This window comes from Pleurodeles waltl, chromosome 3_1 (assembly GCF_031143425.1).
Source record: "Pleurodeles waltl isolate 20211129_DDA chromosome 3_1, aPleWal1.hap1.20221129, whole genome shotgun sequence".
NCBI classification, from domain to species: domain Eukaryota; kingdom Metazoa; phylum Chordata; class Amphibia; order Caudata; family Salamandridae; genus Pleurodeles; species Pleurodeles waltl.
Genome location: NC_090440.1, coordinates 168627286 through 168642752, shown reverse-complemented (window position 1 = coordinate 168642752; position 15467 = coordinate 168627286). Strand labels below are relative to the sequence as shown.

Here is a 15467-nt window from a genome sequence, read left to right as displayed (position 1 = left end):
GACTTCCCTTATATGTACCTATATTGTGCAGCATTGCGCACACTGGCACAATCTTGCATGCCACTGGAGGTGAACAATGAAAGGCTTATCCTCTCTTATAAATGTAGCTTCTCAGGCAGGCCAAAAGTACAGTCTAGAATTGCCCTTTTCAGTTTGTGGGGAAAAAGCAGCACTCAGTAGCCAAGCACCTCTTCTCTTGTTGGTGGTCACTTTTGAAGTTCCAGCCTCATCTAGGTGGTCCATTGTCTGACTACTTCCACAGAAAACAGGAGGGAAGTGGAATAACTGAGAGGCACTCAGTCACTTCTTTGTTGGGAAGTCACCCTGACTCCAAAAGCATGCTGCGGTAAATAGTAAGTGACCCCACCACCTTCTCTATCATTACACTTTCAGATAAAAAAAGATTTGGCACTTTGGCGGTGTTACTTAAAGGTAGCTTGGAGTTTAGAGGGCGCACCCCCAACAATGTTTTCCATCCCCTCTTCAGTAATAGAGGCAGAAAATACACCATTGATTCAAAAAACCTGTTAACCCTCTATTGCCAACATTTTTATTTCAATACAAAACATAGTGGCCACCAAATTACATCTCAGCTGGCTAGGGGAGTTTATAAGAGATAGAAATAGATGGATATGATAAATACCTCATAAGGTGTGACCTATGATAAAATCTGTTTTCCTGTTAGACTATTTTTCAGTACATTTGATTAATGCATTATATGGTTGCATATTTAAAGTATACAAGGTGGGGATTCACCTCAATGAAGTTGGTGAATCAAAGTCAAAACAGCTTTGTTCGGCACTATAAAGTACAACGGCTTAAAAAAATAAAACAAAATGTGCAACTATCTAAAAACAGTACATTTCAGAACAACCACTATTAAAAGCACAACCGTCAAACAGCAGCAAGCCATAAAACTATATGCTGGATTACTAAAACCTGATTGTAAAAACCATTAATCATCATAACCAAGCAATGTAAGAGAAGATCTAAACCTTAAGCAAACACTTGCTGATCTTACTAACGTGCCGTGAAAACAGTTGATAAAGAAAAACAGATAAAAGAGGAATGTAATTTTTGGAAATACTCAGGGCCAGGTTTACATTGCGCAGATTGTTTCAACAAAGCTATAAAAAAATCTTTCCTCATTGTCACATAAAAATCACAGACACCACCGTATTTCTAGGATTATAAGCTACGAAATCATGTCAATAAAATACGTCAATAAAATTTATGTTGCACATTTGAGATCATGGTAATATAAGGTTAGATGTCTGGATGAGTTATAAAGAGGACTGTGACATGACTCACTTTTTTGAATTCTCTTTCTGCCTGCTAAACTAGATAAATCATTTATGCAGTTAAAAAGATGAATAAGTAGAGACATGAAGTTGAGAGCTATATAAGTTCACAAGTGTGCCTAACGTTTGTCCACTATCTTGGGGTACGCCTTAAAGTATATGACAGTTACATGTGGCATGTAGCCAGTTGCCTTGAAATCTGAAAGAAAACTTATAATGGAAAGAACTTATATTAAGAAAAAGTATATATTGGTTATTCCTCCTGGCTTTCACATTATAAGAACTAAGAACTTGTAGTACCCAAAAAGAAGAAATGTCCAAATATTTAAGGACTCGGCATTACAATTATCAAAAATAGACTGAGCCACATGAACAGGGACAGACAACTGGCTAAAGAAGGTACCCAAAAGGGCATTTGGTTGTGCTCAAGAGGCTCGCCTTGAATGTTTTCTGAAGGTCAAAAATGAAGTCTACACAGTAGTATCTTCCATTTTCTTCTTAGTCCTTAGAATTTGTGGTTTCCACTAGCAGATCCTCTTTTCAGATAGGAGTGATTGAACCTGAATGTGCCTCTTCCTGGGTATGTTGCAACAGACAGTAATAAGACAAATGGATGCCATCTGTGGAATGCCAAATGGCATTCCCTTGGTCCCCCTGCCCATCCCCTTATGCAGTAAAACCTGTGCCTTCCTGGACCTCAAAGCTGTCCGCGAAATAGCAGACTGCCCTTGCTGTTATACTCTGAATGGCATGAACATAGAAAATAAATTAGAAATGAAATTCTCCGGAACTACAGCTCAATAGTGCCATTTCAGACTCCTTTCAACAGTTGGCTTAGTTTTTTGTTTTGGATACAATAGTGTGTCTGTATTGGAACCTAAACCCATTGACCACTGCTCTGCTGTATGAGTTTTAGTTGTGCACCATTTGACTGTGCTTCTAAAGTGGTAAAGCTGTCTTATGTACCATAACTGAAATGGACCTGCCTTGCTATAGATGTGATGAGTATGGTCAGACATGGGTCTTATACTTACTGTTCCATTGGATTCAAGCTATACATCCCTTACAAAGCTTAGTTACTCTGAAAGCAGTCTGGGGTTGCTTGTGTTCTTGTCTGGAAGAGGCCCGGTAATGTGGGCTGGGCTGTTCCAAGAGCTATTTGCAAATGGCTGGTCTGTCTACAATAGCATAGTGGGTCAAAAATGGTATCCAGCTTTCAACATCGAGTAATCTCCTGTGGCTGTTTAATTCAAGCCTTCCATTGTTTTGTTGTTTGTTGTAATAGAAAACCTAAGTACAGTGAGTATGCTCAGACGTGTCCTGTGCTCGCGTTACTATAGGACCTCACTGACAAAGCGTAAGTAGGCTGAAACCGATCTACGGTTGCTTTTGTCCCCTTGTGGGGGAGGGTTAGAGTGTTTCTTTTAGAGCAGGGCCAAGACTGATTTGGATATGGCTGTTGTGTTAGAACAGCACAGTGGGAGACAAACAATGAACTTAAATGCGGCCCAAGTGAACATCAGTGGCTAAGATTAACTCAAGCATTTCTTTTCATCACTTTGTTTTTTGTTGCAGTACTCTTTTGCCAAGCAGGGTTTGACAAGAGCAAGTTTTTCATTAATGATTGATTAAAAAAAAAATATATATATATATACCTCACTAACACCACAATACCAACTAATGGATGAACATTACTTCGCCTTCTTATTTTCCAAAGAAACAAATAGAGATAGAATATCCACCAGAAAGAGTATTAACAAAGGCAACCTGTTTTTCGGACAGATACGTCTAACTGCGGATTCTTCACTTGGAAGAAATCCTAAAGCAATACTTCCTTAAGGTGGACAGTCTGTGAAGTGGACTCAGACCAGAAACTCTTGCAGATCTGAGCAATTGAAGTATCATTCCACCCGGAACTGCTGTCATGGCAGTAGTGTTTTGTGACCATATGCAATGACTCCTACGTTGAGGCCTGTTCGATGACCTGCACAGACACTCCACAAGCTAACAGACTGATAGCAGCCTTAGCCCTAATAAAATGCACTGTCAGACCTTCCAGCTGCTTCTCTGCTGAAGCATAGTAGATTGTGATGCTGAGGACTAGCCAGTAGAAAAGGATCTTCTTCAGCACAGCCTTCTCTTTCTTTGCCCCAGACAACCCACAAGAACCTGATTGTCCATGCAGTGATTGTTGGTACGCTCTATGTAAAAGCTTAAAGTCTTTTAGGGTTTCCAACCCATGGAGCCTCTTCTCCTTTTTTGAGGGATGAGGGGCAGCAAAGAACAGTAGTTGAGTAATGGATTGCCGAACACGGAAGATAGTCACAAGTTTAGTTAAGAATGCCACCTAAGTCCTCACACTGATTTGTCCAAGAAAAAGGTGGTGTAGGATGGTGGCACTGAGCGTACCTGTAGTTCACTCATATGACAAGCTGACATAATTGCCAGAAAGCACACAAGGACTCTGCAGTGGGATCTGAAGACTCAGTGGATCTCTAGCACTTCTCAAAGAATTTCCACTGTGAAGGTGAAGAAGTCTTCCAGGAAGTTCTTCACAAGGGAATGGTAATCTCAAACCAAGTGATCAGCACTGCTGCTGATTTTTCTGACTTTGCTTACTAACTGCTGTGCTCTGTTGTTCAGAGAAAATAATTGAATCTGCCTAACCTGCCTCAAACTGAGCAGCAACATCAGCAACAGAAGCAGCCAATTCACTGGTGTAAATCCAGCAAAGGAAGAGGTGCACAAAACTAACTGCATCTACATAGAATCATCCAGCAAAACAGTGACTTCACCAATTCAGATGGGTACTAAACATTGTTCACAAATTGCTACTTTTTCAGGTTAGGGTCTCTTCCTCCAAGCAAAAATCCTCTTAATACCACTAGGATCTGCTCAAACAAGAAGTAGGGACTTTTTTGGAAAAAAAGTTATTCCTGTTACTTTCTGGTTATGAAAAAAAGGTATTGGCACAAGAATTCTGAGTCAAGACCACAGTCAAATGGGTAAAAACACATTCAGAGGGCTTTCTTTATATCAGATTTTACTTTCACTGCCTCAGAGGGATTGGATCTATGCTATGCTGTTGAGATCTACACGGTTGAGCATCAGGACGCATAAGGTTTCTGGTTGACAACAACAACTACTAACACACGGCCCTTCCATTCTGCCCGAAGTCAGTTCCAAGAACCTTATCCAAGTGTTTGGCAGTAGAAGCAGCATACTGGAGGAAGAAGAAAACATTAGCCTCCTACCATCGAGATCAATGATACAACAATTTCAGATGACCGTTTAAAATGCAGAGGCAGAACCTTCCAAGAAAAACATGAGTGGGTATAACATGACCAAAACATTTTCCGCAAGGTCTATCCTGCGATATAAGTGAATGCAGCTGCAGAAAACATAAAAATGCCCAGACTTCATCCTGAGGTACTATTTACTGGGGATAATGGAAGAATGGCCTTTTGAAGGGCTGGTCAGGGATATTTCTACACACTTTCGTCCAATACCCCAGTTCCAGTGGTACTAAAAAAGCTGCCTCCTTGCAATGGCAGGCCCGAGACAAGGTTAAGGGGCTACTTAGGAGGGTGGCACAATCAGTGCTGCAGGCCTACTAGTAGCTTTTAATCCACAGGCCCTGGGCACATATAGTGCACTCTACTAGGGATTTATAAGTAAATTAAATAGCCCAATTGGGTATGATCCAATGTTACCATGTTTAAAGGGAGAGAGCATATGCACTTTAGCACTGGTTAGCAGTGGTAAATTGCACAGAGTCTAAAAACCAGCAAAAACAGTACCTCAAAAGTGGAGAGAGGCAGGCAAAAAGTTAGGGGTGACCACCCTAAGGATGTCAGGTCTAGCACTGCCCTACTGCAAGACCATGATGATCCTCACAGCAATGGAGTGAGCACATCAATGGTGGTTCATTGACCTGCTACATGTCGGATTACCCACAGGAGGCTGCGGGGCAGACCTGATTTCCTGTACTATTTTAAGGCCAAATTTTATATCCCACCCTTCTATCATTGAACTTAGCAGCTTGGCTTCGGAACACCTAAAGTACGAAACGATTTTTAAATAGCCTATGCTTATGTTGCATCCAGAAAAACTGTGATCTGACTAGCTGTGAAAAAGCAACACTTGCTTACCTTCTTAGGAGAAGTACCTAAACCCTGTCTGCTCCTTGTTTTCTGTATTTCCATTTTTTTTTATATCTTCGTAGTGACAGGACACCCCCAGTTATTCATTTAGCAAGATGAAAGTTACACTATTATTCAGTTAAGTTACACTTGGCAGTCATTAGGGCCTATACTCAAGGTAGTTCACTAACCTATTTTTTCAAAGTACCAGTGGTTAAGGACTTTCTGGGGTGTATTAGGAAGGTTTCCCACTATTCAGCAGACCTTCTAGGAACTACATATTGTACACTCCAGACTAATATGCCCACTTTTCACGCCAGTATGTTTAGGATCCCTGGAACATTTTGCTTGGAAGTCTGCTTTCCTTGTAGTTATTACTTAAGTTTCTAGTGTTAGTGAGATACATGATCTTTCCTGCCTCATGAGCCTTATACTGTGTTCCATAAAAACACAGTGATTATGAGCAGTCATCTGGTTTTTCGGCCTAAAGTTGTGCCAAATTTCCATACCAAACGGACCATTTCCTTACCAAACCTTTCTCACAATCCTACATTTCCAGCTGTGAGACCCCTTCACATTTGTGAAGTTGAGAGGGTTCTCAGGTGCTATCGGGATAAAGCTTAGGACCTTAAGCAGTTAGATCACATATTTGTCAGTTAGAGGTTTAGCAACTGCAAAGCAACTGTTATGTATTCCATAAAAAAAGTGACTAGGACCGCTTTATTAAGAAATGTTTGTATTTCAGAGATTTGTAAAACTGCCACTTTGACGTCTGTGCACATGTTCACTAGACATTACCTGGAATCGGATTGCTGAGAAGATGCCATTGTGGTCAGATGTCACAGACATCTTTTTGGGTAGACTACATTCTTCTTAGTTCTTTCATCTGTCTTTTTCTGAATGATGGGCTTGCTGCTCTAGTCAGTGCTTATGGCTAATAATGAAGAACATCTAGTGAATAATGGTAAGTTACTTTCCCATAGTTCCAGTTCTCCTCTAGAGGAATTGAATAATTGTCATAAGAAGCCCTCCATCCTCATTGGAGGAAAATATCCTATGGTTTAAAAGAAAAAGTCACTGACTAAACTGTCTGTCAGTTTTCCTGCACTTTAGGTTTGCAGACTGTCTGCATTGCCCTACTTCTCACTCGCATTATTTTGAAAAAAGGTTTGTGCAAGACAAGTCCCTATCATGGTGACACACTGGGATTACGCAGACTTTTAGCAGACAGGAACATAGACGTGCACAGGACAAAAACTTGGCAACATGAAAAGCACAGGAAGAAGTTTTTTGAAAGATGCAAACTCTAGAAACACAGGCATCAGAAAATACTGAGGAAACACAGACTCTTAGAGAAAAGACAACTGTTGAGTAAATGAGGAGGCATGGTCTTTCTGTAATGCACTACTGCCTCCAGTACGAGAAAAATCAGACACTTAAGCAGACATTTACTGCTTTGATGTCCACAGTGCCATGAGACAGATCAATAGCAGATGCGAGCTGCAATAACAACATGACATACAAATACCAACTCAATCACTTAAGTTTATTTTAGGTACAACTCAGATCATAAAAGAATAAAAACGAGTACAGTAAAGAAGGCGTAAACAGATAAAATGAAACAGCTACCTCCATTGGGCTTAGTGTGGGATTCTTCTTTGGTTTCAGGGCCAGTGTCTGACTTCGAACACCTGAGTCTCTAAGTAGTAGCAACAACCACTTTCATCTTAGGTGTATGATTTAAAAATAGAAAAATGATCTTATCTTTAATACAGGTTATGCAGCTAGGACAAGTCTTTGAGGGAATGAATTACCCTAATTTGTAGTAAAAAAAAAAAAGTGATAACTGTTTTAAACATTAAATATAAAGTTTTGACTAATACTGGAGTGACCTCATCTGAGCTTCTCAAACGTAGGTGTCCTTTTGCAGGACTATGTGGGGATTTTGACAACTTTTTCTTTTTGCTACCAGTACCTATATGCTTCTTGGCATCTGTAGCGATGTCAGATGTAATGAGGTTGGGGGAATCCTCAGAGTTTCAGAAGGCCTAAATGCTCTAGTGTATCTCTAGTGTATTCTATCCCGGGCACCAATATCTGCGAATCTCAATATAATACAAAGTAGCAAGCTTCTAAAAAATGTAACTTATCTTCAGTTTTTCTAAATAAATAATTTCCTTTAAATGATATTTAGTGAGATGTGGCTAAATCTCCTCACTTTTTAGATGAGCTTAGTTAATTTAGAAACATGAATTTTAACATTAACTATCTGAACTTGAGATGGCACAGCCCTTCCTTCCAGTCATCTTTGAGATGGCTATGGAAGGACGAATTCTCGTTCTTGCCTAGGTAATGGCAGTGCTTTAGTCCTGACTTTCCTTAATAAAATTCTCCATGCTACGACTAAATGAATAGTCCCTGAAAATATAACAGTACATCTCCTACTCTGATCTCTGTAAGCTCCCCCTGCCACCCCTGGTCTTGTCCTCACAGCACTCCATTATTTCCTCGTCCAGAATCAAGACATCAGAAACACTTTGCAAGCCTGCAGAAGTAACATCACCAGGCTAAAGGCCACGCCTTCTGCTGCATGTCCCAGTGGTACTGATTGAAGTCCCAGTTGAAGTTCTCCAGGCACCATATATCCTCTGGTTCAGTAAAGGAGCTGATGGCTACAAATGTTAAGAATAAAGATTTCACATATTCTCAAAGTTTGCAACTTGTCACTTCACAAGTTGGCGACGTGTCTCATCCTGTAAATGGGCAGGGATGAAATTTGATCTTTCACTCCTGGATTCTAAACCAGCCTAGGGTAAGTTTTGCCTACTGTTAAGAAGAGCGTCTCCATTGGAATCAAACTTCGAATACTGTCTTCAAAAGCTGACATTTAAGAGATAATGATGAAAGGAGAAAGTTATATGATTCTGAAAATATTCACAAGAGTTAAATCAAATACATTATCCCGCTGTCAAGAAGATTGCTTGTACCTGTGTGGAATAGATACATTCATAGTCAGCATTGCAAAGTACTTAATTTGGCAAGTTGATGGAGCAGGTGTACTGTTTGTTCATGAAAATGCTTCTACAAGGAGCGGCGGGCCATTCTTTTTTTTAGATATGTCGGCAGCAACATCAGAAGAAAGAGAGGCCCATTATTTGTAGAAACTGCATTCCATAGCCTGTGCAGTCTGTATTGAGAGCATGTCATTGCGTAAGGCTTCAAAGCAAGGCCAGTTCCAACACATATGAGCAAGCATTGGCAATACAAAAAGATCTGGCGTCCTAGCATCCAGCCCACGCACAAGGTTTGTGAAACCTAGCGTAGCGATACATAGGCTCTCTGGAATTAAACTGCAATGAAGGAGCAAATTGTGCAAGAAGGTTGACCAATTTACACAAAGATAAATAAACTAATCTGTACTTTCATGTAATCTAAGAACTTTGACATCTGCTACAAACTCATAAAAAAATGGCTAGTTAACGAAATACCCTTATAAACATGCAACATATTCTTTCAAGACTGTATTCTCTATCAGCTGTCTCTGAGGGATCTGCTACTACGCATTATTAATTTTAGGTTTACAAGTGCTACCACTAAATTCCCCAAACACTTTACAGAAGGATCTGTAATTTTTTTGTTTTACGGCTTCTGTAATTTTCACTTTTTTCTATCTGCTAGTTATTTTGGTGTACCAACAACCACCTAGCTTTCCGTCTTTTTTTTTTTTTTGAGTTTTATAAACTTGCTGCATTCTTTTGAGTAGTAAGAGAATGAGTGTCACCTTTGTGGTTAATTGATCATTTTATTGAAACTAAATTCCCTATTTGGATTTTTACCCAGCATCCAATTTTTTTTTTTTTGTTTGCAAGTGTACTTTGAAAGAATCGAATTTCTCCTTAAATGTCTTCTACAAATGTCTCTACGGAAATCCAAGCTTGTTAATTCTCCTGTTTAGGTTAGTTTAGTACGCGTACTCCAAGATACTTTTTCATTAACGGCATTTAGGTATACAGCCTCATTTTCACCAATCTACCAAGGGAGTATGGATAGACTCTAGGTTTCCATTAATCGTGAGTGATAAAGTTTTATGATCACTCCTAATGTTATTAATCACATTAAATTCCTCTAGGCAGCAAAAAAACAAATAGGATCCTGTATCATCATAGTTAGTTATCGAGGTACCATAGCGGATTATGAGTAGGACAACGCTGGGATGTCTTTATCTAATCTGCTGTTTACTAGGATGGCATCATGTTCATTCTGGAGCCTGCCGGTAAGGATGCCGTCTGAATAGTCAGTGCCTCTTTTCCTATGTCAGAGAGTAATCTTATAGTATGGTTGGAAATAGTGGCGTTAAAATCTCCTACAGTTAATATATTTCTGGTCTTTTCCTGGATAGTGATGGCCTTTAGGTGATAGAAAAATTATTTTAATAGGGCATTATGCTCATAACCAGGGGTATACACACATTCAGCAAGATAAGGAGAGTCATTGGATGAACTACACTCTGATTGAAGAAAACTATACAATGCAATAGATTCTGTGGATGATTAATGACTTTATAAGACCACAAGTAGATGGTACTCAGCATCATGGCTATTCCATCATGTGCATGCTCGTTCGTGGATAATTGGCAGGACTTCCAGTAACACAATCTTTTAACTGAAGAGACCCAGTTGAAAGTATGTATTGGAGGCATATAATGTCTGGTTTTAAGATACCTAGATTCACAATTTTCTCCACGTTTTTTGAGCAGCCCACTGGATTCCAGAAGAGGTTTTTTGTACAATTGTTAATTAGGTTGTGTCAAGGGAGTTGGCTTAAAATCCTTATTGTTGTTTAGTGCCCCCACCAACCAATGCCATTGTGACACATCATGTTCACTTCAGTGACGGGGCTAAGATTTGACCTACAAGAGATACCCTTTCTAGTACCTACCTTACATGAGACTATAGTAAATTTTTCATTGTGTGCAAATTCCTCTTAGAAGACTGTACAATTTTCTAGAGGGCTAGATTTGTTCAAATACTTGTACCTTTTTAATGTAGGTGGGTATGATTTTCAAAAATAAGGCGCAATATCAATCCCTCTCGCCATGAAAAATTCACAATTTGTAATCATCAGGTTAACAGTTACTGGTGAATTAAACACAACCTTTGCCCTGTCCTCAAATTGAATATTTAGCAATTCTACCCACTTTGTATAGCTACTCCTTACCATCTTTAACTAGTCATCTTGTGCTGAAAAATACAACAAAAAAGATCTATTTAAGGAAATAAAATCATCATCAAACAAAAGATAAAATTAGGAGTTGTCAATGCCTCTGTCAGCTTTTTGTCCAGGAAGTTCTTCAAGCCTTTTTTGCTCTAAGCCTCATCTGTAATACTCTGCCTATCCCTCTCATCATTTTGGGACTTTGAAATTAGTAGTAAGTCGGTTGGTAGCAGGGAAAACAGCATGAAAGATTACAAAAAAAAAAAGATTTATGGTGTATCTGCTAATTTTAGTTGTTCTCCACAACACACATCCTGCCATCCTCTCATTAAGATTAGGCAAGGTTCCAAACAGTCCCTTGTGTGGTAACTGTGCAAAAAAAAAAAAAAAAAAAAAAAGCTTAAAAGCATTAGCTTTTTCCTGGATTTCCACCCAGTTTTGAAGGGGGGAGAGCTGCAAATATTGGAATCGCAGTAAAGGCAAGTTTAAATTCTTTAAGCACTGTATTGTATGTCTACTCCAGAACTGATAATCATGCTAAGAAGCCAACATATTGGAACCATCTGGGGTTTGGTAGCAGTCAAGTCAACCAAAATGCGTCAGAAACATGTCAAATGAGTAAATCAAGGAATCTAGGGAAGAAAGACTAGGCCTCTTGTGGAAATTCTAGATGACCAATTTCATGTGAGTTTCTCCCAGATCCAATAGTTGATTAGCATGGAGTGCCTTGCTGGATCCATGCCAGATGATCACGATAACACAGCAATATAAATAAATTCAGCTGTGTTCAATTTAGATTGATGGTATGTAAACTTACCCTTTATGGATATACTAAAATGTTGCATGAATCTGGTTCATTTGGACCTACATTGTGCACCCATGCTTTTCAATAATTGGAGTCTTCACACCCAGATTATTATTTTCACCATTGATGCCGCCCCATGTAAATAAAAAATAGGGATGTTTGGGTGTGTCACTTGGTAAAAATGATTATTATGAAGGTGCCCCAGATAAGCAATATGTTAGCATATCACAGAAGCATTATATAAACTGTAAGGATGCTTGCTCTGAATATAAACATTTAGAGATATACCTATTCCGCATAAGAGTCAGCAAGGGGATTACAATTTAACTTTCTCTCCGGAAGGCATGGTTGGGTTTTTATATGTCTGTAAGACCCTGTCTTGTGCCTGTTCGCCTTTTCCCGGTGGGACTCGGGGTCCCAGGTGATCACTCTGCCCGCATTGGACACAGCTGCTGCAGGGGACAGGAGCCACGACATGCACTCATAGTGCTGTTACTCTCCCCACAGCGCGGGCCGTCCCTGGGCATAGCCTGGGCCAAGGGCAAGCCCGTCAAAGTCCAGAGGAGGCTGCCCCACCCCCTCCCCCAGCTCTCCCACTCTGGCTTTGGAGTATGGGCAGAGAAGATCTTACAATGGGTTGTTTGGCTGGCCCACTTCCACTGTTAACTGGACGACAGAGCAGGGTCGTAAGGGCGCTGTCAGATCCTGTGCTTCATCTGCTTAGTCAAACAGAACAGATGATGGAGGAAATGCTGAACAATGCAAACATTCACCCCCAGTCACAAAGATCTGGGTTTAATCCATTGTCACCCCAGTTTGGACCCAGCCATATGCAAATCAGTCTTGATCCTGTTCTTCATAGAAAAAGTCCCGCCCGAACTGCCAAGCCAGGTCCTCCCTGGACTGGAAACAAGGTTTCAGTGTATCACCCTTCATCAGGTAGCTAGCTTGAATCCAGTGGTGCAGTGAGCATGGTACCCACGTCTGGGCATACCCTTCCCACTTGGGGCGACAATTGCAAAAAGAACAGATGGTGGACGGAATGCTGAACAATGCAAACATTCACCTCTAGTCACAAAGATCTGGATTTAATCCATTGTTTTTTTCTCACCACGCCACGCCAGTTTGGACCCAGCCACATGCAAACGTATAACTCAGTCCCTGTTGAAAGCGAGCATGAGCCGGAAGGAATTGCTAATCTGGCATTTTCTTGTGAGGAAGTAGAAAAGGGCATTATGGGCTTATCAAACAATAAAGCCCCTGGACCGGACAGAATCCTGCCTGACCTTTTTTTTTTTTAAAAAACATTGTTGGGGTTTGGGCCCCTATTTTGACAGCCCTTATCAATGCTGCGGTGGGGGCTGGCCCCTCATAGTCATAGGCTTTGGCAATTATAGTGCTCATTTTTTAAAAGTGGGATAGACATAGTCTCACTGCTATAGGCCTATCTCCCTACATGTCATGGCAGTAAAGGTGTTGTGGGGCATATTTTATTGAACAGGTTTTCTGCATGGGCCGAGGAAAGTGGAGTGTTATCTGAAGTTCAGTTTGGCTTCCGGACAGGCAGGGCAAGTGTAGAACAGTGTTTGAATTTGTAGCTGGTCTTAGGTAAATATACAGTTGCACACCCCGGCTCCATACACTCAGGATATATGGACCTCTCAGCCACTTTTGAGCAGGTCAGTCGGTCAAAACTTTGGCAGATAATGTTCAATATGGGGGTGGACCGGAGCATTGTTTTGATTTATAAGAGACTTCACAGAGATACTGAGGCTTCAGTCTGATTTTCTAAGGATATACAGTGCTCATGTCACTTTAGCATTAGAAGAGGAGTACGACAGGGCTGCGTTTTGGCCCATTTTCTGTTTAATCTGTATATTAATAGCTAAGAGAAGACCCTGATACATGGAAAAGCTGATTGTCCACAAGTGGGGTCTCGTAGCCAACCAGTGGTACTATTTGTGGATAACGTGATTCTTATGGCAAAAACCGCTAAGGGCCTGTAGTCCCTGCTGAACTCCTTCGCTAATTTTATGATGGAGCTGGACTTATCAGTCAACAAGAAGAAATCTTTTGTTATGATTGTTGTCCCACTGTCCACTAAATCAACTAAGTTTAACCGAGGATCTTGCTTTGGTCCTAAAACTAATGTTTTCTCTTATCTGGGTATGTTGTTTGATTCGGCATTAAATTGGCACACTCTAATAAAAAAAGGAGGATTTTATACACACAAATGTCAGTTTTCAGTTGTGCCTCAAGATTGGGCAGTAGACCAGTCGATGCCATCCTTCAAATTTATAGTGCCAAATGTTTTTCAATAGAGGTCTATGGGAGTGAAATTTGGGGATGTGTTAACCAAGGTGAGCTGCAGACAGTGTAAAATAAGTTTTTGCTGCGGCTCCGGTGCATTCCACAAAGCACCCCCATCTTTTCAGTACATGAGGAATTAGCGGTAGGCTATTTAATGGTCTGACAAATGGTCTTAAACTTAGCAAGGAGATTTTAAAAGATTTTTGTAAGGAAATGCCTTCCGTGGCATGGTTACCCCCTAACTTTTTTCCTTTTGTTGATGCCAGTTATGATTGAAAGTGTGCTGGGATCCTACTAACCAGGCCCCAGCACCAGTGTTCTTTCCCTAAACTGTACCTTTGTTCCCACAATTGGCACAGCCCTGGCACATAGCTAAGTCCCTTGTAAATGGTACCCCTGGTACCAAGGGCCCTGTGGCCAGGGAAGGTCTCTAAGGGCTGCAGCGTGTATTATGCCACCCTGTGGACCCCTCACTCAGCACATGCACACTGTCTCACAGCTTGTGTGTGCTGGCGAGGAGAAAATAACTAAGTCGACATGGCACTCCCCTCAGGGTGCCATGCCCTCAACCCACTGCCTGTGGCATAAGTAAGTCACCCCTCTAGCAGGCCTTACAGCCCTAAGGCAGGGTGCACTATACTACAGGTGAGGGTATAGCTGCATGAGCACTATTCCCCTACAGTGTCTAAGCCAAACCTTAGACATTGTAAGTGCAGGGGTAGCCATAAAGAGTATATGGTCTGGGAGTCTGTCAATTACGAACTCCACAGTTCCATAATGGCTACACTGAAATCTGGGAAGTTTGGTATCAAACTTCTCAGCACAATAAATCCACACTGATGCCAGTGTGGGATATATTGCACAATGCACACAGAGGGCATCTGAGAGATGCCCCCTGTATGCCAGTCGGACTCCTAGTGTTAGGCTGACCAGTTCCTGCCAGCCTGCCACAACCAGATGAGTTTCTGGCCACATGGAGTGAGTGCCTTTGTCACTGTGTGGCAGGAACAAAGCCTGCTTTGGGTGGAGGTGCTTCTCACCTCCCCCCTGCAGGAACTGTAACACCTGGCAGTGAGCTTCAAAGGCTCATGCCTGTTACAGCGCCCCAGGGCATCCCAGCTACTGGAGATGTCCTCCCCTCCAGACACAGCCCCCACTTTTGGCGGCAAGTCCGGAGGAGATAATGAGAAAAACAAGGAGGAGTCACCCACCAGTCAAGACAGCCCCTAAGGTGTCCTGAGCTGAGGTGACCCCTGCCTTAAGAAATCCTCCATCTTGGTTTTGGAGGATTCCCCCAATAGGAATAGGGATGTGCCCATCTCCCCTCAGGGAGGAGGCACAAAGAATGTGTAGCCACCCTCCAGGACAGTAGCCATTGGCTACTGCCCCCAGACCTAAACACACCCTAAATTTAATATTTAGGGGCGACCCTGAACCCAGTAAATCAGATTCCTGCAACCTACAACAAAAAGGACTGCTGACTTGAAAGCCCCGCAGAGACGATGGAGACGACAACTGACTTGGCCCCAGCCCTACCTGCCTGTCTCCAGACTCAAAAAACCTGCACAGCGACGCATCCAGCGGGACCAGCGACCTATGAGGACTCAGAGGACTCACCTGAACCTAAAGGACCAAGAACCTCCTGAGGACAGCGGCTCTGTCCAGAGACAGAAACAAAATTGCAACAAAGAAGTA

At 41.5% G+C, this 15467-nt stretch overlaps 1 protein-coding gene across 1 annotated transcript in view; it reads left to right on the top strand.

Annotated features, from left to right (window-relative positions):
• Positions 1-15467, top strand: part of MINDY2 (MINDY lysine 48 deubiquitinase 2) — a 469571-nt gene that overhangs the window by 390401 nt on the left and 63703 nt on the right. The window lies entirely within an intron of this gene.